Source organism: Eurosta solidaginis, chromosome 4 (genome assembly GCF_040869045.1).
Source record: "Eurosta solidaginis isolate ZX-2024a chromosome 4, ASM4086904v1, whole genome shotgun sequence".
NCBI classification, from domain to species: domain Eukaryota; kingdom Metazoa; phylum Arthropoda; class Insecta; order Diptera; family Tephritidae; genus Eurosta; species Eurosta solidaginis.
The window spans coordinates 142275758-142301415 of record NC_090322.1 but is presented as its reverse complement, the minus strand read 5'-3'; the positions used below and the strand labels follow the sequence as shown (position 1 = coordinate 142301415).

At 35.7% G+C, this 25658-nt stretch overlaps 1 protein-coding gene across 3 annotated transcripts in view; it reads left to right on the top strand.

Annotated features, from left to right (window-relative positions):
- Septin4 (septin 4) overlaps positions 1-25658 on the top strand; it is a 385838-nt gene that overhangs the window by 289173 nt on the left and 71007 nt on the right. The window contains exon 1 of one of the 3 annotated variants that reach the window (XM_067783163.1): positions 16652-16784. The exons of the other annotated variants lie outside the window; for them this stretch is intronic. The gene's annotated coding sequence lies outside the window, so the exon portion shown is untranslated. Of the gene's footprint in view, positions 1-16651; positions 16785-25658 lie in introns of those variants that run through there. 3 annotated transcript variants of the gene reach the window in all.

Here is a 25658-nt window from a genome sequence, read left to right as displayed (position 1 = left end):
AGAAGAAAATTTTTCTAAGCGGGGTCGCCCCTCGGCAGTGTTTGGCAAGCGCTCCGGGTGTATTTCTGCCATGAAAAGCTCTCAGTGATAACTCATCGGCCTTGCAGATGCCGTTCGGAGTCGGCATAAAATATGTAAGTCCCGTTCGGCCAATTTGTAGGGAAAATCAAGAGAGCACGACGCAAATTGGAAGAGAAGCTAGGCCTTAGATCTCTTCGGAGGTTATCGCGCCTTACATTTATTTATTTATTTAATTAGTTATAGATTTGTTTAAGAACGCTATGTTTTTCTTGTGTTTCTCCCACCGTCCTCTTACATTTCAGCTCCGAGAACAGAGGTAGTTATCTAATCTTTCTTAAACGTTGGAAAATTTAGACATCGTAATATTTCAATAAATGAATTGAATTTGTAACACTTTGTTGAATATCCATTGTTGCATAATGCAGCAGCGCATCTCCTCGGCAAAGAATCCACCAAGCGAGAGGAATGGCTTTCAACGCCTTTTTCTAGGGTCCTTGTCTTATTGATAAACAAGTTTTAGCGGCGTCTACCATTCTGCGTGTGGTAGCATAGTCGACTCCATTATTTCGACGTACAACTTGTCATCCATGTTCTGTTTTATCTAATATAGCGAACCTGTGATATAAGAGAAGTATCCCTACACATTGATTTTTCCCGTTTCATGTTTAATCATGCGAGAAACATATCTGGGACCAAAAGAAGCACTTTCTGGTCTTCGTACGAACTCTTGGCGCCTTTCGAACCAAATAAAACGACTTTGGTTTCATCGGACAATAAAATTTTGCACCATTTTTCGACTGGCCAGTGCAGGTACTCTTCGGCAAATTTAATTCTGACTTGCACATGCCGCGGTTGGGCTTCTGCCAAAAAGTTTAACTGCGATCAAATTCTTTCTGATTGTGGATGAGTTAACATAAAGATTTGCTTCCTGATTGATATTTTTGAGGTATAAAAAGGCCTATCTTGAGCTAAAGCCACAACTTAACTTTTCTCAACTCTACCCGCGAAAGAGCATCCTTTTGCTCTCTTGTTTCGGGATTTGGCGTGCATTTCTTGGCATTCGATATCATTTTAGCGGGACATCTAGTGATTTCACCTGGTAATTCCATTTATTACAATTTACTTTAGTACAGTAAGATAATATATCTTTTATAGTACAACAAACAGTGTCATAGATATATATATAACTTGATTGAATAAACTTTTGGGATAAAAAATATACACAGTATTAATGAAGTTAACGATATAAAATATACCAGCAAATTCTCGATAAACTTGTAAGCTTCATCTTCTGCCCATAACTTTTTGACAAGTTCTCGCTTTTCTTTAGAACAGTATTTAGCACGACCCATTTTTTTGTCTCAAAAATTATGATTTTATATAACTACCGATTGTACCACTTGGAATTAATTGAAATTTTCACGCTTCATTCTAATCACTTCAAAATGAACGATTACTTCGATTGCGTAGCACAAGAGGTAACGGGTCTTCATAAATGTGACAACTGTATCATAAACTTATTTAAATATACAGTGATAGTATTTGGGCCTATATTTTGGTGTAGACAATTTTATATACGAGTACTATTTAGGTGTAAACAAAAAAATGACACAACTTTTCATAGGACACTGCTATTATTTCGAAAACAGTGTACCTATAAGGCTAAACTACAAATTGCAATACTGACCCCGTGTAATTTTGACACCTAAGTAAAATCAACTCATTAGAAAATCATTAATTTATTGATTTTATATTAATTTTTTTTTCCAAAAAATGTATTCCTAGTCAACTGAAATATGTATCTCACATCGGTCAAGCTGTACTAGCACGGTTTATAAAGAGGATCTAACCGATATTTTACAGCATATAAGACAGTGATGAGGGAACTCACATTATACCATATTTTTTGTAATATTTTTACAGTTCTTACCGGGTATTTACCATTTTTATGGGTAAATACCAGGAAAATACCCGGAATATTCTTTTTTTGTATCTTTTTTTGGATATTTAAAAATTATTTGAATTGAGGCTGATTGGAATTACAATTCGTCAATTAAATTTATACGTAATTTGAAAATAAAAAATTTTATTTTGATTTTAAACAAACAACCCAGCAAACACTCGGAGTCAACAATTAGTCTTAAAGGCGCTCAATTTAGGAGCCTGAAGTGTTTGCGATATGACTTCTAGCATGCTCATATTTTGCCTCTAGCATGAGTCTTATACATGCCTCCTTCCGATATCATATACATATGAGCCTTATTGACCTCATATACTGCTAATTTTGAGTTCTTTAATGACACTACCTCAGGGCTTTTATGAAGAATTTTTGACACATATCCGAAGCGGGGAAATATAGGAGAGAAAATTGTTGTAATAAAACTCCCATGAGGATAAGATAGAAATGAAATTAGTATAGTTGAATTAAATTTTTATTTAGAATAAATTGTCGCAGAAAAATTTCTGAGTTTTTATTCCGGAGCTGCCGAGATTAATAATTTTAATATTTATCGTTTGTTCATAATTTCATAAAATACTCTTAGGTGATAGCAGTTTTGAGGCTGATGTTTTCACATATTTCAGACCATATTGAACTCCAGAACTGTAAGCTCTTCGAGAATGTTTATAGGGTATATATATTTACGCAATCAAAGCTACCCCTCAAATATGCTCACGACGCTCATAATTTAAGAATCCGAAACGAGTCTAAAATAAGTGGGCAATGTAGGAATCAGAAAAGCGTCGAAACTCGTAGGAGGGTTAGAGAAAATTTAACTTTTGCCTCTTATTTAACGGCCTAAAAGCTCCAAACCTAGCATGCAAAAATTATCATTTATCAAATATTTATATTCGTCAAAGCAAGTTTGGAACAAATATTGATACTTTGTTACGACAATTTTTCATTTTAATACAAAATGAATTACATTTGTATATTATTGTTACTCTTGCTATTCTTTTTTTTTGTATAAGCATCGACGTTTTTCCGCTCATGGTCGCTTCTCAACATTTTTAATGTGACCGCAAAGCTGCCACACTCTGTCCTGGTGTGTCGAATTATATATGCCCCCAATAAGCGCTGACGATGCCTAATAAATAGATCAAATTTGTGTCATATAATCAGAGTTTATTAGGGTTAAAAATGACGCCGGAAAGAGTTCCAGTAGCGTATAATATGAGCTGTATAAAGACATTGTAAGACTAATGTCGGACTCTTATTTAGGCTTAAATGATATATGTTAATAGGCTAATATAGGAAGACCATTGCAAGAAGCGAAATACATTGGTTTCGGACTCCCAAATGAGCTCATAGCGACTGTAAACGCTCCAATTTAGATACTTTTCTGACATAAAATGTTTGCTGGGTTAACTAAAATTTGGGCAACGGTATGCATAATCGGGTAAAGATTTATTAAAAATGCTAGATTACAGATTAAAACTCATTCAACCGATAGCGCAATGGATAACTACCCACCATTACATTACAAATCGGGCACATTTTGGATTGAATTTGTGTGTTTGTATCCCATATTTTCCAAAAGATTATTTTTACCCTTCTATGCATTTATGTAATACTCCTATATTGCTAATAGAAAATGCTCGCAATGTGTTTTGAATTCGAAATCAAAACAAGACAGCCTATAAAATTTTTGTGATTGTAGCAGCATAAGTGTGACAAAAAAAAATTTAAATTTAGGTACATTCGATTATCGAATACAAAAATAGAAACGTTTAAACAGTAATATATCGGCACTCTGATGTTTGGGAATGTAGCTAGCCTTTTGTAGCAATATAGGAGTATTACATAAATATTTGGGTATTTGCCCATTTTTACCATATATAACAAATTTACCGGCTATTTACTATTTGGGTATTTACCCCTTTCCCATCTCTAAATATTACTTATTAGAGGAGTAAATACTTGTAAAAGATTTTGAAGACGCGGTTCTTAATTCGATATAATTCCTATGAGAACACTTTCAGCCGATATCTTGAAACATTTTTCATTTTACCTGAAAATGCTATGGTTTGAAAAATCTGATCTCAATTTTGCCACAAAAAATGCTCATAATTTATATGACCTAGATTCAATGGGCTTTTATTTTCAAATCTTCGGTAGGTTCAAAAATCGCCACCCTTCAAAACTGTTGCGCAGCCCTGATTGTTACCGTAATTTTGCGCAATAATAAATTATTTGTTGGGTTTCGGAGCTTTTTGGCCGATGAATAACATATTATGTAAGGCAAACATGTTTTACATTTTCCTTTATCCTCCTACGCGTTTCGACGCTACCGCGCCTTCCTCAGGGAGATCTATTTTTTATTTTTAACATTATAATAAATAACAATAAACAATTGCACAATTAAACATCAACTCACATTTAGATAAACATTTTTTTATAAATAATTTCATCTCAATCCAAATGGTTCACAATTTTTTTTGGTGGGAACAATCACAGGCATTATTAGATACCTAATCTACGTCCTCCTTGTTTCGCTTTTTAAACCATACTGTAATACTGCTGTATAAGCGCAGCTTATTTTGTCCAAGTCTTCCTTGAAGTTCATAATGTTGTGTAGTTGTTGTTGTATTCGTAGGCTTTCAAGTGTCATTCTCGCATTTCCTCGATGTCTAATATTGTGGTATTTGAAAAATCTGCTTCATGTTTTTTGTTGGTTAGTGGTGTGCTAGCGCTGTTGTTGTCTTATTATTTTTCGCGTCTGCCATATGTTCGCTAAGTCGTATCCCCAATGCCCGCTTTGTTGTTCCTATATAGCGTTGTTTGCAATTTTCGTTTCTATTTCCACTGCACTTTATTTCGTACACGACGTTACTTTGTTGTTCTTTGGCTATTGTGTCCTTTGTTTTTGTAAACACTTTATTTAAAGTGTAGTGTGGTTTGTGCGCGTATTTTATTTTTTCATTTTTTATCACTTTGCTGAGTGCCTGGTTGTTGGTTAGGCCTGGAATATATCTTATACCGATATATCTTTTCTCCGTGCTGCCTCGACGTTGTGTAGGTCCAGTAGACTGCAATTTAAGTATCGTTGTATTAATTAATCTATTGATTACTGGGACAGGATAGCTGTTTTTCATAAGTTTGGTTTTTAATTTCGTTTTATTACTTTCTTCAAAAATTTCGTCATTTAGCAAAAATATCTTTTTGATGAGACTAGTCGCTGTGTTATTTTTTTGATACCAAGGGTGGTTCGAATGGTATTTATTATTCTGCCAGATGCCACTTCTTTGGCATACCAATTAAGTGACAGGTAGCGGCCTTTATGTATTTCCAAATCTAGGAAGGCTATTTTGTTTTTGCCTTCTTTTTCCACCGTAAATAGAATTTTTGTATGTTGCGCATTTAGTACTTTAAGTATGTCTTATTTTTTTCTCTTAATGCACATGTTATCAGTAAAAATTATTTGAATTTAATTAATTCCAAGACAAAGATCCGTAGAAATATATGCCGTCGACCCGCAAGGTGCCCATCTATGATGTGTACCTATTTGCACACATACATTTGAGAACTGAAAGTCATGTAGATTTCAAGGATATTAGGCGCATTTAAAACTACCATCACATATACATAGAATACATACACATAGCCACACTACATATCATAATACAGAGAACATAGGGACGAAGATTTTAAAGCTACATTGGAATTTAGTACATTGCAAGCTTTTTTTTTTTGATTTAAGAAATATCTTATGCAGTAAATTCTGTAAAGGAATAAAAAATCAACATATTTTAAAATATGTAAGATCTGCTTGGGATATTTGCATACATAACATAATATGATGGAGGTGGGCCAATCTAAGTTTTTACCTGCCGCACAATTAAGCTTAGATTTGCATATCTGGGAAGAGGCAAAAATATTCGTTTCGACGTGCCCGACGTGACGTGCAGAAGTGCGTCTTGCTGGGTTTGAGTTAAAGATTTTGATAGAGCTTAGTGAGTACCTACATATATGAAGTTATGTAAACGAAAATAAAATATTTGATGTAATGAATGTAATGAATAAATAAAACTTAAGATTTCTCTACTGGGTATATAATTTGTAAACACAGTACACGCTATATATTCCGAAATAGATTAATTCTAGATTGGTATGAACTCTTTATTTTTACGGTATGCTTGATTGAAAGTCGTCGAAGCCTTAAAAGCAAAACACGAATATCTTTGGCATAAAGTAAATTCTTTGACTTACGTATGCAACTTGTCATTTAAATGTTGTTATGTCCGAATGCGGCTACGAACGAAAATGGGCGTAAACCAAAAATCAATCAATTGATATTTAAATTTTATTTTTAAGTGATTACAATCGAAAAAAGAATTTACCACTTTTATGCAACTGGCCCTTTGTTTAACGTTAGATTAAAATAAAAACAAATTGCGAAGACCGTGGGTATTAACTTTTGCTGATTAGAAATCGGTAAAAGCTAAATTGGGTCGGATAACGGAGAACACTCACGTTAAGCAAAGCAGCTTTTGACAGCGCGATAAGAAATTGCTTGTATGCTGCTATGTCTGAATTTAAGTTGCCTGCAAAGCTGATAAGACTCTGCCAAATGACGTTGAACAACACTACCAGCCCCGTAAGGAATGTGAAGGACATTTTCCGAGCCATTCGAAGCCAAATAAGGCTACATGCAAGCCGACTCTCTTTCGTGCGACTTCTTTTACATAAAACAAGTAAGGACGGGACTGTCTTCGGCTGTGCCGAAGACTTTATACCTTTCATGAATGGGGCTGAACAATAATCTTATCCCCTTCATAATCTCCAAATAATCGGATGTATATAATAAGAAATACATAGTGAACAGATTTACATACCTAAACGATTTTTAAGGTAAATATAAAATAAAAAATGGCAAAAGAACCCCTTATCTGAACGATCGGTTGTATGGGATATATATTATATATAGCTCCGATCGAAATCATTTTTTCATGAAATCTTCTATGATATATTAGAATATATATCACCGAGTTTCACGTTTATACTTTCTAAATCAAGGGAGAAATGGCCAAAAATCTTTCTATCTGAACGATCGGTTGTATGGGATATAACTATATATAGCTCCGAATAAAGTGTTTTTTTCAGGATATCTTCTATGATATATTAGAATATATGTCACCGAGTTTCACGTTTATACTTTCTAAATTGCAGCAGGAATGACCAAAATTGTCTTATCTGAGCGATCAGTTGTATGGGAGATATATGTTATAGTGGTCCGATCCTACCATATTCGACAAATGTCTAATATAATGCAAACATACATCCTTGTCAAATTTTATTGAGACATCTCAAAATTTGAGGGACTAGTTTGCGTTCATTCATTCATTCAGTTCGTGGCATATGCTGATGACATTGATATCATCGGTCTAAACACCCGCGCTGTTAGTTCTGCTTACTCCAAGCTGGAAAAAGAAGCGGTAAAGATGGGTTTGATGGTGAATGAGGACAAAACGAAGTACCTGCTGTCATCGAGCAAAGAGTCAGCGCATATGCGCCTTGGCAACCACGCTACTGTTGGCAGTCATAATTTCGAAATAGTAAAAGACTTCGTTTATTTGGGAACCAGCATCAACACTAGCAACAACATCAGCACTGAAATCCAGCGAAGAATCAATCTTGCCAATAAATGCTACTTTGGACTAGGTAGGCAATTGAAAAGTAAAGTCCTCTCTCGGCGAACGAAAATCATACTCTACAAGTCACTTATCGTACCCGTCCTGCTATATGGGGCAGAAGCATGGACCATGACAACAGCAGATGAAGCGGCTTTGGGAGTGTTCGAGAGAAAAGTTCTTCGAAAGATTTATGGACCTCTACGCGTTGGCGATGGCGAGTACCGAAGAAGATTTAATGATGAGCTGTACGAGCTATACGCAGACATCAACATAGTCCAGCGAATTAAAACGCAGCGGCTGCGCTGGCTAGGCCATGTTATGCGAATGAAAGATGATGCTCCGGCCAAGAAAGTGTTTCTATCGGAACCCGCCTATGGAAGCAGAGGTAGAGGGCGGCCCCCACTCCGTTGGAAGGACCAGGTGGAAAACGATTTAAACTCCCTTGGTGTGACCAATTGGCGCCGGTTGGCGGAGCGAAGGAGCGACTGGCGCGCCTTGTTGGACGGCCATAACCGTTTAGACGGTTAAGCGCCAATTAAGTAAGTAAGTAAGTTTGCGTTCAAACAGACAGACGGACATGGCTATATCAACTCAGTTTGTCGCCCTGATCAATTCGGTATACTAAATGGTGAGTCTATCTTCTATATTTCTCAACGTTACAAACATCGGACCAAAGTTAATATACCATTTCATGTTCATGAAAGGTATAATAAACCGAGGCTGTATAATCTATTATAAGGCCATACAATTACTGGCGTATGCTGATGATATTGATTCTTTGGTCTTAACAAACGCGCTGTAAATTCTGCCTTATCTGGAATAGATAAAAAAGCAAACAAAGTGGGTCTTGCGGTACATGAGGACAAGACGAAGTACTTGCTGCCATCGCATTCGCGCCTTGGCAGCCATCAGCTTTACGAAACAGGAATAGCTGGCGTGACTTGTTGTGAAACGCTTATATTATTTTAAAAATTATATGTAAGAGATCAGTTAGGGATATTCTAAATTAGAGTTGCAACATTATCGGTGGTCAGCCCATTCGATATTTTCCTTAGTTAGAAGAAAGAGGCTGAGAAAATAATATAAGAAATTAGAAATATATACATATAAACGGAAGGTAAATACTCCATTGTTCAATGTGTCTGTGAGTTTTGTTCGATATTATCGATTGTGAAAATTAAACATCGATAGTGACAAGAAATACCATTCGATATATCGATAATACCATCGATAGCTTAACAGCTTTATCTATATCTATCTATCTATAAATCTTATAAAATAAAGTCGCTAAATGCCATGTATGCACATAACTTCACACAGAATGCTCCGATTTTAAAACGGTTTTTGGAATTTGAAAGCTTAGCTACGTCAGATGGTACAGTTAATATAATTTGAAGATATATATTATAGGGGCGTGGCAAATTGCCAAAATGTAGCAAAAAATCATAAAATAACTCATAAAGGGATGGATGGATTTAAAAAATTCTACTTTTCAGTAAAATTTTGAAATATTTACCTTCGATCTGCAGCAAAAAAAAATACTTGATTCCTTTCTTATATCAGCCAATTGTTTGCTTTTGAGTGAGGATGATGCGACACGTACATACGTACATATATAGCATTCGCTGTGTTATTTAACTTCGGGCGTAGGTTTATAGGTATATATGGATGTACATCACTACATAGTATAAAACAAAGTCGCTTTTTCTATCCCTATGCCCCTTTGAATGCTTAAACCTTTAAAAATACGCAACGGATTTTGATGCGCTTTTTTTTAATAGATAAAGAGTGATTGAAGAGGAAGTAACGGATGACATATTTGGCTGAAAATTGGTGGAGGGGTAGCTTAGAACCAGGAGACATCCATAAATAAAAAAAAAAAAAATAAATGTAAGGCGCGATAACCTCCGAAGAGATCTAAGGCCGAGCTTCTCTTCCAATTTGCGTCGTGCTCCTCTTGATTTTTCCCTACAAATTGGCCGGACGGGACCTACATGTTTTATGCCGACTCCGAACGGCATCTGCAAGGCAGATGTGTTTTCACTGAGAGCTTTTCATGGCAGAAATGCAATCGGAGCGCTTGCCAGACACTGCCGAGGGGCGACCCCGCTTAGAAAAATTTTCTTCTAATTGAAAAATCTTATTTCTAAAATTTTGATGTTGCTTTGCCCGGGAGTTGAACCCAGGGCATACGTAGTGATAGGCGGAGCACGCTACCATCACACCACGGTGGCCGCCATAGGCTAATTTTTATCCCGTTCTGTATAGGGTCTTGAGATCAAAACGTGGACCTGGGTAATCCTGGGATATGTTTGTACAATATTGGTATCGAATGTAAGCTGTTTATCACTACTTTGATACGGGGTATTTTTCATACCCGCGGGTAACTAGGGTCTCGAGATATAAGCGAAAACGTGGACGCGGGTATCCTTAGAATGTGTTTATAGAATATGGATAACGAATTAAAGCTGTTGATGAGTGCTTTAGTAATGGGTAGTTTTCATATATATTGGTGACTAGGGTCAAAACGTGGACCCGGGTTCCCCTAGAATGTGTTTATACAATATGGATAACAAATGAAAGCTGTTGCTGAGAGCTTTAAAGTAATTTTCATTGTGATATTCGATTTAGTCGCATCAACCTGGCAATACTGATAAATATGCATGCGAACCGAAATAAATACATGAATTAATAATAAAAAAAAATAAATGTAAGGCGCGATAACCTCCGAAGAGATCTAAGGCCGAGCTTCTCTTCCAATTTGCGTCGTGCTCCTCTTGATGTTCCCTACAAATTGGCCGGACGGGACCTACATGTTTTATGCCGACTCCGAACGGCATCTGCAAAGCAGATGAGTTTTCACTGAGAGCTTTTCATGGCAGAAATACACCCGGAGTGCTTGCCAAACACTGCCGAGGGGCGACCCCGCTTAGAATAATTTTCTTCTAATTGAAAAATCTTATTTCTAAAATTTTGATGTTGCTCTGCCCGGGAGTTAAACCCAGGGCATACGGTGTGTTAGGCGGAGCACGCTACCATCACACCACGGTGGCCGCCAAAATAATAATAATACCTATATACATAATTACATACATATTTACATACGTCCTATGCGATTTGCCTGTAATTTGGTATATACATTTGCCTATATTAGTATTTATGGTCCTTTTTTCCGGGAAGTAGACAAGAGACGGACTGGGACTGAGACTCGGAGGGACTGGGACTCGGAATGGGACTGGAACAAAATAGATACCACCCTCTTGGACTGGCAGTAAATCATGAAGAAGAATGAGAAGAACTTGAGATAAGAGAAAAAAGGGAAGGAGAAGGAGACTGAGAAAGAAATAGAGTGAGACGAAGATAGAGATAGATGAAGCGAAAAAGACGGAGGGAGGAGTGAATAAAAGGATTAAGAACAAGTAAGGAAGGTTAAGTTCGGGGGTAACCGAACATTACATACTCAATTGAGAGCTATGGTGACAACATAAGGGAAAATAACCATGTAGGAAAATGAACCGAGGGTAACCTCGTAATGTGTTTGTATGACATGTGTATCAAATGAAAGGTATTAAAGAGTATTTTATGAGGGAGTGGGCCATAGTTCTATAGGTGGACGCCATTTAGGGATATCACCATAAAGGTGGACCAGGGCTGACTCTAAAATTTGTTTGTACGATATGGGTATCAAATGAAAGGTGTTAATGAGGGTTATAAAAGGGAGTGGTGGTAGTTGTATAGGTGGTCGCCTTTTCGAGATATCGCCATAAAGGTGGACCAGGGGTGACTCTAGAATGCGTTTGTACAATATGGGTATCAAACGAAAGGTGTTAATGAGTATTTTAAAAGGGAGTGGGCCTTAGTTCTATAGGTGGACGCCTTTTCGAGATATCGCCATAAAGGTGGACCAGGGGTGACTCTAGAATGTGTTTGTACGATATGGGTCTCTAATTAAAGGTATTAATGAGGGTTATAAAAGGGAGTAGTGGTAGTTGTATGGGTGGTCGCCTTTTCGAGATATCGCCGTAGAGGTGGACCAGGGGTGACTCTAGAATGTGTTTGTACGATATGGGTATCAAATTAAAGGTATTAATGAGGGGTTTAAAAGGGCGTGGTGGTAGTTGTATAGGTGGTCGCCTTTTCTAGATATCGCCATAAAGGTGGACCAAGGGTGACTCTAGAATGTGTTTGTACGATATGGGTATCAAATTAAAAGTATTAATGAGGGTTTTAAAAGGGAGTGGTGGTAGTTGTATATGTGAAGGCGTTTTCCAGATATCGACCAAAATGTGAGCCAGGGTGACCCAGAACATCATCTGTTGGATACCGCTAATTTATTTATATATGTAGTAACACGAACAGTATTACTTCCAAGATTTCAACGGTTTTTTATTTCGCCCTGCAGAACTTTTTCATTTTCTTCTACTTAATATGGTAGGTGTCACACCCATTTTACAATGTTTTTTCTAAAGTTATATTTTGCGTCAATAAACCAATCCAATTACCATGTTTCTTCCCTTTTTTCATATTTGGTATAGAATTATGGAATTTTTTTTCATTTTTCGTAATGTTCGATATCGAAAAAGTATGCGTGGTCATAGTCGGATTTCGGCCATTTTTTATACCAATTCAAAGTGAGTTCGGATAAGTACGTGATCTGAGTTTAGTAAAGATATATCGAGTTTTGCTCATGTTATTTGTTAACGGCCGAGCGGAAGGACAGACGGTCGACTGTGTATAAAAATTGGGCGTGGCATCAACCGATTTCTTTTTCACAGAAATAAGTTATCGTCCTAGAATCTAAGCCCCTACCAAATTACACAAGGATTGGTAAATTTTTGTTAGACTTCTGACATCAAAAGTATCCTAGACAAATTAAATGAAAAAGGGCGGAGGTACGCCCATTTTGAAATTTTCTTTTATTTTTGTATTATGTTGCACCATATTATTACTGGAGTTGAATGTTGACATAATTTACCTATATACTGTAAAAATATTATATTTTTTGTTAAAATTTTACTTAAAAAAATTTTTTTTTCAAAAGTGGGCATGGTCGTTCTCCGATTTTGCTAATTTTAATTAAGCATGCATATAGTAATATTAGTAACATTCCTGCCAAGTTTCATCATGATATCTTTAACGACTGCCAAATTACAGCTTGCAGAAATTTTAAATTACCTTCTTTTAAAAGTGGGCGGTGCCACGCCCATTGTCCAAAATTTTACTAATTTTCTGTTCTGCGTTATAAGCTAAACTCACCTACCAAGTTTCGTTGCTTTATCCGTGTTTGGTAATGAAAAGTGGGCGTGGCTCAATCAAATTTTTTTTCGATCCTGATGATTTTGATATGTGGAAGTCTATATCTATCTCGATTCCTTTATACCTGTACAACCAACCGTTATCCAATCAAAGTTAATATACTCTGTGAGCTCTGCACAACTGATTATAAAAACTGAAGAGGAGGAGGGCAGAGTTAGACAGAAAAAGCTTATTAAAATGTATGCAGATTAGGGCAGAATAATGTCTGCCGGGTCTGCTAGTTCTGAATAATTTCGCTTTGTGTTGCGTTCTTTGGAAGTACTTTTTATAACAAACTCGGCATCTTTTCGTAGTGAAGTATATAGGTGATTTTTTTTTATTTATTTAGAACTTATTTGTACAAGTAAGACCCTGTCTTTTAGGTAGTACATCAAACACATCAAAAAAATTTAAGTTACATATAAATAAACTTAATACCTCAGGATCAGTCCTGGGTTAACTCGGGTTTAAGTGTTGACGTTTTCGGTTATTATTATCAATGAGTTATCGGATTGTTAAAAACTGATATCGTCTTGTTAACTGTTCTTCACTTGTTTGTCATCCTCGAAATATGGGTTATTAGCCGTTTTGTATCCGTTTATATGGCCACTATCGTTTGTTGTCGACGGGTTATCGCTTTGTTATCGATAACAACCGTTGGGAAGCGTAAAAGGGACAACAATAACAGGTCGATACTCCATAAATTGAAAACCCATAACATGCCGATAACTCGTCGATAGAAAATCGATAACATGCCGATAATTCCGCGATGATGGTTGTTAACAATAACAAACCGATAACACATCAATAACATGACGGAAACTCGTCTATAATAATTGTTATCGAGAAAAAATCTATAAATATTCCCGAAAACAACCCAGACTAGTCTCAAAACAGTACGCAATTATACCAAATATATCCCCTTAAAAGTTCAGAAATTATTCTAAGAATATATCCAACGAAGAAGCAAGGGTGCCAGTCGGGATAGTGGGAACAGTAGTGCCGCAGCGTACCGTATATCTTCTGGCAAAATACCCGTAGTACTCCCTACGTTTTCGTGCGATCTTTTTGTGGCTAAATCACAACAATAAGTGGAAAATCCTCCTAGGCTCGGGAAAGGTTGAACTGGCCGGCCCATGAAGACCTCGCGCAGACTGAATGAGTCCGTAGTGTTACCAAAAGTTTACTTAACGACCAAACTGAAAACCCCTATCAAAAACCAGGACCATTGTTATAAATTAACTCCATCCTCCCCTCCCATTGTTATAAATTAACTCCATCCTACGTATCACTCCTAATAGCTGAAGTCTAAGCCTGGAAAGCGCAGTGCGCGAGCACAAAATGCGCTCGATCGTTTCCTCCTCCATCCTGCACTTTAAACATCTGTTTTCATTGATCAAACCTAATTTAAAGGCATGAGACGCTAAAAGGCACTGTTCATTCAAAATACCCACCATGAGTCTACAGTCCTCTCTTTTTAGTGATAGGAGTAACTTTGTTTGTCTAAGGTTGTAAGACCTACAATGATCTTCGACAATTTGCAGCCCCGCGCTTTGATCCACGCCTTTCCCGCTTGGTCGATCACGTGCACCTCTCACCTTCCTTAATCTCACCCAATCTAATTGACACGTCTACGGAGTCAGCGAGATTATTACCCTAATCGCTGATTGTCCGTCAATATGAAAATTGAAGCGGTTGCAGTTTAGCTATTTTCTTCCAGTGATTTTACTGGTTAGGTTAAGGCTACTACTTCCGCTACAGTGATCTGGCAGCTTTTGGGATCTGTTTATTTCCGGATCAGCACAGTATACTGCAGACCCTACTCCTCCACAACTTTGTAACCTTCGGGTTATGTTTCACCTTTACGGGTTACACGTGGGCACCTTTGCGCCAAACATCCAACTCTATTGTGGTTCTAAAAGCCCCTTCCAAGCGCAGATAAGAAATAAGGTAAGCTGTTTGTCTTGTAATTGATGACGCTGTACCACTATGGTTGTATGTTCTGCGCTCAAGCTGCCCCGAGGCATTGGGAAATCCCCTCTATCATGGATCGATTTATTTAGAAAAGTGGTCAGAATTTGAAAGTTTTCGCGTTGGATTTTTAACTTATTTTCGATAAGGTAGAGACATGAAATTATGGACATAGCTTATAGCTCAATGAAAATGCAATAGTTTGGATACATAATCCTGTTAGATATGGCAGGAATCAAGATATTTCTTTAATTCTCACACAGGAAATATAATAAAAGTTCCAAACCAAAAAAAAAAAAAATGCAATACAAATTTAATTGTTAGTTCGAATACGCTTTTAGGGCGTTGAGCGACGAAACTTAAGTGCCAAAAAAAGTACCTTCATATGTATGTGACGTTCCGCGAGAAGTTCCTTAACTCCAAACAAAATAAATTTTTATTTTCAAAGGCTTATTAAAAATGCAAATTCGTTCTATAAATTGATAAAAAACTCGATGTCGATATCTTTATTACTTTTTGGGTTATGAGTAGTCAAATTCGACAGCAAATGTATCATATAAGAGCCATCATGGGAAAGCCAACACACACGACCCACAATACCTGCTCGCCATGTGATATCAACGACATTCGAGTTAAAGCGGAGTCATTGGTGCCGTTTGTCGTATCGCTGTAGTCGTATCCCTAACGTTTATCGTTACGGCGGAAAACCAAAAACCAATTGGTTGGCTACGGATACGGTTACGACCTTAGCGGCACCAATAATCGATTGCATTGATTCCCATAACGTTGGTCGAATCAGCTGTTATAAGGTTACCGATACGGTTACTTATAACGCACCAATGTCTGCAGCTTTAGGGACCATTTATCGCGGAGCGTCACACATATATATGTGTACATATTTATGCGAATCGCAACCGCTAGCAAACAGAAAAAAAGAACTTAGCAAAACATGTGATCGGAGTTGATAAACATACGCGGACATACATAAGTATAAATATTGATAAAATGAAATTGTTGTTGGAAATTTAATTAGCTGTAGAGTGAAGCGCTACGTAATGCGTATAAAAATAAATAAATAAAAGAAACAAGACTTAATAATGAAGTTAAACAAAAAATAAAAACCACCAGAAACAAGCTCTAAACACATGGCGAGTACGACGTAAATATTGAATTTCAGTCATTTAATGTAAATAATAAAAGTTCACAAAAAGTGTATAACCATTTTTAACCAACCGCAGTGCCAACGATCGAACATAGCAAAATCAAATTCAAAAAAAATAAAAAGAAAACAAATAATAAGAAAATATCTTTGGCATCAGTTGCAACAATAACAAATACCCACAAAAACAAATCTTACACCTCACGCGCGTTTAGCTAAATCAACAAGACGGCTTTCCTACAACAGCGACGCCTCTTTGGTGGCGGTGCTTTAGCATCGTCACCAACGACGGCGGGCGGCGGCAGCAGTAGCAGCAACACCACCACAATCAGTAACGAACCAATATTGCATCGTGCACAATCACACCAACTATCGGAGAGGAGTAGCAATTTTAGTTTGAGCAGCCATCACAGCATTAGTGTTGGCAGCGCTGGAAGTTTAGGCGGTGGTGGTGGTGGCGAAAGAGTCAGCAATAATGTCAATGCCACATTAGCGAATGGCAATAACAACATTGCCAATATTATAAACAGCATTAATAGTAATAATAGTAGTAATATTAGCAATAGTGGCATTAGCAGTAGCAGCAGTCATAACTTTAATAATAGCAGCAACAACAATAATTGCAATGGCAATATTGGCAGTGGTGTGAATATTGGCTGCAGTAGCGGTGGCAGTGGACGTTATCGACCACCATTATTTCCTAAACGTAAGTATAGCTTACCTTGTGGTAATTTATTGAATTTTTTAAGGTAAATTTTCTAAATATCACACAATAAACCAAAAAACTGATTACTACAAAAGTTTTTTGGCATAATCTATATGGGGAAGGAAATCCGCCAAACTTTGGTTTTTTTGGAGAAAAAAAATTTTTTTTGAAACATGGTATCACGCAAATATTTTTTGTTAGCAACATTGAGGGGTAAATTGGAGCTATAGTCCATCGCCGTTACTCGTCTTACATAATACCCCAAAAAGATATAGTCAAAAGATCGAGCAAGATATATATAATAGCATTTATAGACTTGTTATAGTATTCCTATTTGGTTTATTCACGAGATATGATACTTAGATACAGCTTTAGCACTCGCCACATCAACCGATCAACAAAAATATTATTTTCTGAGAGATTTCTTGACTGAAAATATTTTCACTGTTAACGCAGCCTCCTAAATAGACGAAATCCTTCACAGTTCAGATTTGTATTTGCTTGCAATGAGGCATCTGCCAAGGCGCCCATTATTTCTTTTCTTCGTTTGTTGTCGTCCGCGGCAATGCCCACTTTTTAAGCCGCTTACTTAAGTGATCATCTGGTTGGCATCATCGACTTTATGCCTAGCTATAATTGAATGTTAGGTTCAAGTTCGGTATGAAAACAAAATACTTTCTTACACGATTCTTTTCCTTTATTTGGATTTTTGTATTTCCGCCTTTGAACAAAACTGCGATCTATATATCTACTTAGTATTAATATTTTCTTTGACAATGTACATATAGATTGTTTTTATGGTTGAGCTGTTGCTATATTTTCGCCGCCTTCCCCGCTTTCCCCTGCACGATTCATTGTTCCCAACCATCTACAGCAATCGTTTACCAGCAACATAATTTAGCCGCGGATGTGCGCCGACCGACCAACAATAACAGTAGTTGACATATCTTTAACGTTCAGAGAACATTTATGAGAATGTATGTCGACAGCAAATGGTATAGAGAAGTGGAGTTGAAGAAAGAAATAACAACAAAAACGACATTTGCTAAGGTAACAATGCTAAGTTGCAACCATTAAGCAATTGTTGTTGTTGCTACAGTTTTTGTTGGTTTTGGTGCCCATAAATAGAAAGGATCTGTTGTTGTAGTTTATGTGTATGTTATTGTTTTTTTTTTATACATAACGTTACCTTTCTTACCTTTAATTTACAGAGTGAGGCAATTGAACAGTTTAGAATTAAAATTTAGTTTTTCTGCATGATGTCAATCAATAGCGTTTGAAGTTATATTGATTCATCCTCGTCACATTAGAATTCCAACGGCACCGGTAGGTCACGTCAGCCGAGCTCGAACAGAGGAAGATGTCAATGCTAAAGGAGGGTGAAGTGGTAACTCTATCGTTTTTTCTGATACTCGACAACGACATTTTCTTCTAGACGTTTAATTTTGAGAGATGGAAAACGAGTTGGGAAAGAAAATCTGTTCTAGCCGCGAAATGACTAGATCTATGCAATGTTTCAGTCATATTATGTTTAATGAACTCCCATTGTTTTTAAAGGAGTCTTTTTTTATGGACTTAAACTAAGCTTCTGTTTGCCTCACATAACATATCTAAATAACAAATAAAACTATATTGTAAGCGCGGGACTGGAAAATTTCCAAGATCATGTGAAAATACTACTATATTAGACAGACATACATATAAAAGAGATAACGCCATGTGCACTAACTGGACACTGTCTTCTACCATGTGAAATTAGCCCTCGTTAGTAACAGCAGATGTAGGAAGTGCAGGTTGCAGAAATTACCGGTTGAGCACGTTCTTTGTTGGTATTCTGCGCTCGTGAGTTCAAGGCCCAGCTATAAGAGCTACAGAGTTGCCCGATGTCGGGGCAGAATTTCAGCTAGATCCCTGAAAACTTCTAGTATTTGTCAAGCGTATGTAATAATTTGATAACATAGTTCTGTTAGTTGATTGGACTTTTCTGTTTGGCCGTCAACAAGCTCCGGTAACACTATGGAGACATTATGTGAGGTCTTTATTGACCGGCCAGTTCAACTTAAGCTTAATTATCTTGTTGCCAACAACATATTTATGGTCGCATGGGTCTGCGAGCAGGAAGGAAACGATGGATAATAAAAGACATATAACTACTTATAAACAAAAAGCTAAATCATCATTTTATGGCTCTGGTCCTATACGCTGGCTCAGCAAATCACATATAAGGGTGAACCTGAGTATTTGAATAACTAAAGAGTCAAGTAATACTGGATTGGCTATGTCGGCCAAAGTGAAGGCAAAAACTATTAATGTTGAAAATATTCGAAATCCTTATGGCGCTGAGATACATTATGAACAATAGATAGAGTCGAGAAACTTTTTGTTTTAGATGTGCTTCGAATCTTGGATCGTTAACAAGTAATTATCACTTTTCTTATTTCCCCTTCGAACCAGCTATTAAAGCTTTATGCTTTTCTATGTAGTGAAGTATGGGAAAAGTAGGTCACATCAGTTTTCGGATGCTCTTACTAGACGGAATGCTGATTTCGATTTTTTCCGGTACAAAAATATGACTCGATTATATCTAATCATTGTCACCTGCTCCTAGTATGGTTAACATCCCACTACACTAGGTCATCAGCATTTTTTATGTGACCTACGAGCTTCTCCGAAGGTTTTGCATTTAATGAGATTCAAATCAGAAACTTTATTCTAAAAACAACTTCTAAATACAATTTTGCAATTATATAAAAATTTAAACAAAAGAACAATAATTAGCATTAAAAAAATTATTGTTCTGGCCTTGAGCTTGAATCGAACCTTGAATCCTTTCTCAATAGGCCGATAAAAACAAAAACAATTGTGAAAAAACTTCTATTTTGTGATCTTCCTATAGATATTTTTACTATCGATTATTGAATATTGATTCCACATTGTGAGAAATTTGACAATTACCATACATTTTAAATTGCCCTGTCTCACTGACTTCGTAAATAACATGAAAATACTATGTGCAAATACAAATCAAACTAATAAGCTGGTGACGCTGGCACGCTACTCTTATAGCCACGCAGTTTTCTAACATCCTTATAGGCCCGACACATAAGATTTTTGATGCAGAATCTGGGGCTAACAGATAAGCAGCTTGCATGTATTTGTATGTAGAACGACAAGTAGCCTGTGTATGCTGCATATGCGATGCTGTATCAAAAATCGTGTGTGCTAGGGCCGTTACATGCATACATCTCTACGCGCTCGAATCATTTGCGTATTATATTCTCGAATACTCCTTTCGTTTATCTCGATCTTCTCTTTACCTCGTATAATTCAAAAAGAATACCGCTAAGCTAATGAAATTTGGTAGATGGAGTGGTTTATGACGCAAAACATAAATTCAAATCATTTTTCGAATATGGGCGTGGAATTTGGAAGTTTAAGGCCAGGTTTTTCAGTAGTTGGTTAAGCTAAGCTTAAACTAAGTTTGCATAAACTCTAGTCAAATTTAAACTCCAGTTAAACTACTGAGCGGTTTTCAGTCACAGTTTAAGGCCGCCTTTGGGGTATGCTGTCATCGGTTTTTTTTTATTATCTAGATAAATTATAGATACGGCAACAGCTGGATTCTTAAACCAGATAGTTCTCGAGGTGATATCCAACTTCAGTCTCCAATCACTATCCAACCTTTGGGAAAATTAAAAGTTTTCCAGTTGATCTTCAACGTCATTAATATTTTACAATTATTAACATAATTTCGACAGAGTTTTTGAGAAATGTACATTTCTCAAATGAATATTCAACACATTTCTCCAGTTGATATCCTACATTATACATCGAGTTGAAGTGGAGTTGAAAAAATCTCCAAGGTGGTACCACCAAAACCAACAGCTGTTTATTGTGAGAAATAAACACCTGGTTGATAGCAGTAATGAAGCGTAATTAATGAAACATAAATTATATAGCCGGCCGCCGTGGTAGCGTGCTCCGCCTGCCACACCGAAGATCCTGGGTTCACGCCACTGGCGAAGCAACATCAAAATTTTAGAAAGAAGGTTTTTCGATTAGCAGCAAATTTTTCTCAGTGGGGTCGCCCCTCGGCAGTATTTGACAAGCACTCCGAGTGTATTTCTGCCATGAAAAGCTCTCAGTGAAAACTTATCTACCTTGCAGATTACGCTCGAAGTCGGCATAAAACAAGTATGTAGGTCCCGTCCCGTCAATTTGTAGGAAAAATTAAAAGGAGCACGATGCAAATTGGAAGAGAAGCTCGGCCTAAAATCTCTTCGGAGGTTATCGCGCCTCACATTTATTTATTTTATTATAAATTATATATATTTCATTTTATTTTCGTGAAAATACTGTAGTATGGAATCTTATATTTGAGTCCAGTTAGAGAACCGCAAGTTGGGAATTAAATTTCCTTCAACTTAAGTAATAGTATTTTTTGCTTTATAAAAAATTTCCTCTTTTACTGAGTACAACTCTTGAGATTTTGAAAGTATGCCTAGTTATCAACATGAGCTTTAATGGTACTCAAGCCCAAATGCTTGTTGGGTATATTCGACGCCATTTCGTACGAACGCAAATAACTTAACCTATCATTTTAACTGATATTAATACTAGAGTTTAACCCTGGCAGAAGCTTAGCTTAAAACTCAGTAAAAGTGTACTGAAAAACTGCAGAATAAGTTTAAGCGTAGTTTAACTGTCAACCTTGAACTTGTACTGAAAAACCGGGCCTAACAAGCTGTAATTCAAAAACCGTTAAAGATATAACATTAAAATTTGGTAGAAACACTATCTTTGCAAAATTATATAGACTGAATGAAGATAATCGAAATCGGTTACAGACCACGCCCACTTTTCCTGAAGGTCTAGCTTTAACAAAGTTTGCAATAACTCTATGATATTTAACTACATTTGCCTGACATCATACCAACAACAGCGTTTCAAGTGCACAGCTGGGTATGTAATGTTCGGTTTCACACGAACTTTGATTTTCTTACTTGTTTTTCTTACATTTACGTAACTTCAGATATTTTTAAAACGACAATGGACTCTATTGTTGATTCACCAACGAAAGTTTTGGAGAAACTTCTAAGTACACTGGAGAATTGATGTGTGGTATTTTTTTTTTATACCCAGCCTGCTTTGCACACAAAGTATATTAACTTTGATTGGATAACGGTTGGTTGTACAGGTATACAGGAATCGAGATAGATATAAGACTTCCATATATCAAAATCATCAGTATCGAAAAAAAATTTGATTGAGCCATGTCCGTCCGTCCGTCCGTCTGCCCGTTAACACGATAACTTGAGTAAATATTGAGATATCTTCACCAAATTTGGTACACGAGCTTATCTGGGCCCACTTTTTATATATATAACATTTTGGAAAACACAAAAAACCTGATTATTTAGTAAATAATACACCTACAATGTTGAAATTTGACGTGCGGATTGATATTGAGACTCTTGATAAAAATAAAAAAAAAATTTTAAATGGGCGTGGCACCGCCCACTTGTGATAAAATTAATTTTACAAATATTATTAATCATAAATAAAAAATCGTTAAACCTATGGTAACAAAATTCGCAAGAGAGGTTGCCTTTACTATAAGAAATGCTTCGAAGAAAACTTAACGAAATCGGTTAAGGACCACGCCCACTTTTATATAAAAGATTTTTAAAAGGGTCGTGGGCGAATAAAATAAGCTATATCGTAGCGAAAAAGAGCTTTGTATCAATAGAATTTTACTTTCTAAATTGAATTATAACATTAAATTGGAAAACACTAAAATTTTTGAAAATGGGTGTGGCACCGGCTATTTTATGACTAAGCAATTTTCTATGTTTTTGGTGCCACAATTCGGAGAAAAACTAACATATCGTAATGAAATTGTGTACACATATTTTCCTTATAGCAGAAAATATTTGTAGTAAAAATGGACGGAATCGGTTAAAGACCACGGCAACTTAGATATAAAACAAGTTTAAAAGGGTCGTAGACTAGAATAATAGCTATAACTTAGCAAAAAATAGTTTTGAATCAATGATATTTCATCTATCAAGTTTTATTGTAAGAGGAAATGGGGAGACATTTTTTTTTAAAAGGGCGGTACTACGTCTTATGTAGAAAAGTAATTTATCTGAAATGAAATGTACAATTGAAGCTCACGCCGAGTATATAATGTTCGGTTATACCCGAACTTAGACACCTTTCCTTGTTTGTCCAAAGGTAATCCGTGCAGCAATAATTGGATTTCTTTAAAAGTTGCTTGCTTTTGTTTGCACCCATTTCCAGGTTTTCATACATTTTAGTTACGTCTTTTATTATGGTTTTAGTTTAAGTTCCAGTTAAATAAACTGGCACACAATTTTCGGTTCAGCGCAATAATTGACGCTGCTAAATGTTATATTCTAGAAAGAGTATACTGTCTAAATTTGGCAACGCTTCAATTATCTCACCCTGTTTAGCAGAAAAGAGTCATTACGAGTCACAACTTTTTTTCAGTTCGTTGTAGCTCTTGAAATGGCTCGACAATCGTTAACTTTTTCCATTTGACCTAAAGCTATAGGTATGCGATTTCTAATGCGTTTGTAATGAGCTGTCACAACCATTAATACAATAAAAAGCAATAAAACAATCTTAAACATTCAAGGAAAATAGAAATTATTTTGCATTTCATGCGACTGTTGAAAAGAGAATCGTACACCGCGAGCGTAGTGGTGAAAAGTGCAGCTGATCGTGGCAGTGCCCATTAGACGAATAGGGAGAAATTTGTAAAGTGGAGTTGGAGAGGGATAAGTAACGAGGTTGATTATCTATGCATATGTATGTAGTTATGTGCAAGTACGTGAGTCTAACCAACAAATACTCTGCGGTCTCTGTTTGAAGGCGGTCAGAGCTATCCTACCATAGTTAACCAAACGTCATAACCCACTAAACACCAGTTCACATTTTCAAATATGTTTCTTTTTTTCTAGCTTTTGATTGCTCAACTTGTGAGAAGAGAAAATATCTGCTAATTTCTTGAACAGAAAAATATGTAGATCAAGTTTTTTTGCCATATTAGCATTTATAATTGAAAGGTCAGTCCAAGTGGCTTTCGACATATTTTTACTGTTGAAAGATTAGATAAATATTTGTTATTAAACTTGGACGATTAGAAAAGTTTGTGCTCCTATTACTTTTTATCTAAACCAAATATAAAAGCTAATGGTATTCAGCTACATACCTAACGATCTTCCGCAGTAAGTGCTAAGGGCCTTTTAAGGTAGAACTAAAATTATATAAAAAGTGTATAACTACCTGTCAATAAGTTTGAGTAGAAATTATGCGCTTGTACAAGTAGTACGTGACGGTCGTGGAGGCGTTTTAGGTCAAACTAATACTAGACAATGTCCCCAATTGGTGACCTTCTTATGTACGCTTTTATAGGTATGTAAATTAGTATGTATATAAATGAAATTAAAAATGAAAAGACCACCCAGAGAAGCGTGAAAGAAGTACGCAATTCTAATTTGGTATTTTTCGGAGCTAAACAAAAACATCTAAATAATATATAAAAATTTTCACCTTTAGGCCCTCCGTAGAAGACTCGACTCGGCTTGATATTGTAAAAACCTTCTAAAAAATATCTGGGAATCATGCTAGATGCTCAGTTGTCGGCGGCACTTAATAGTATTAAGTTAATACACGTAAAATAATGCTGAAGTATACACTCAGGGAAAAAACATTGTAAAATCAATGAAAACGTGCTTAATCCAAGCAAAAACGTATTTAAAAGTGACGTAAATATGAAAATTTTTATTTTAAAAATGTGCATTATAAAGTTGTTAAATCAAGTAAAAAGATGTTTGATTTAAACATTTTCCAATTTCATTTTAAATACATCACGATTTTGAATCAAAAATGATCACATTTAATTTAAAAATTTTCCTTTTTGATTCAAGCATGGGTTTTGTTAATTTAAATAACAAACGCATTTGATTTAAAAATATTTATATTTAAATCAAATATGAGTTATATCGAATCAAATACCTAAATTGTTGAATTAAAAATCCACGTATTCGTTTTGATAATGAAACATTTTACTTTTTCGACTTCACCACACTTTATTTATTCACCTTTTTTAAGCCATACAAAAATTGTTAGTTATAATCAAAAACTTAAATCTAAAATCGTACTATCAAAAATGCCTTATTATAATTTTATCATATTAAATTGAGCTACATATATATTTATATATAATAAAGTTATGTGTATTATTCAAACAAGCTAAGATAATCAAAACTGATCAAAACATCACATGTCTATTGTTTTGTTACAGAATAAATACATGATAAATACAACGTTTAAAGATATTTTGGTTTTGCGTATGTTTTGCCATTATTTATAGAATATAAATGTAATGGTTGACTTGTAAACATAGATATATTTATAACTTTTAAAACGTCTTCTTTCAAGCCAACTTCATAGGAATGAAAATGTTGGTCGAAGCTTTTAATATATATAGGATAGCATATAATATAAAGATTATTATTTTGATACAGAAATGATTTAATTTTGAATAATTCAGAATTATTGTGAGAACATAAATAATAATTGCTTTTATAATAAGTGCCTTTATAATGTGCTTCATTTAACAACATTACAGTTTTAAAATTAATGGGTTGATTGATATTTATTTTTAAAAAAAATTCCTCTTTTGTTAAATCTAGAATTTCATAGCTTTTATAACTAATAATTGATTCAAATTATTTTTCATTATCTAACAAAAATTTAGAAAATTTTATACTTGACTTTATTGCTATAGAATATGGAGGATTAACTCTCGAAGTAATGCTGTTAAAATATACTTTAGCTTCTTTA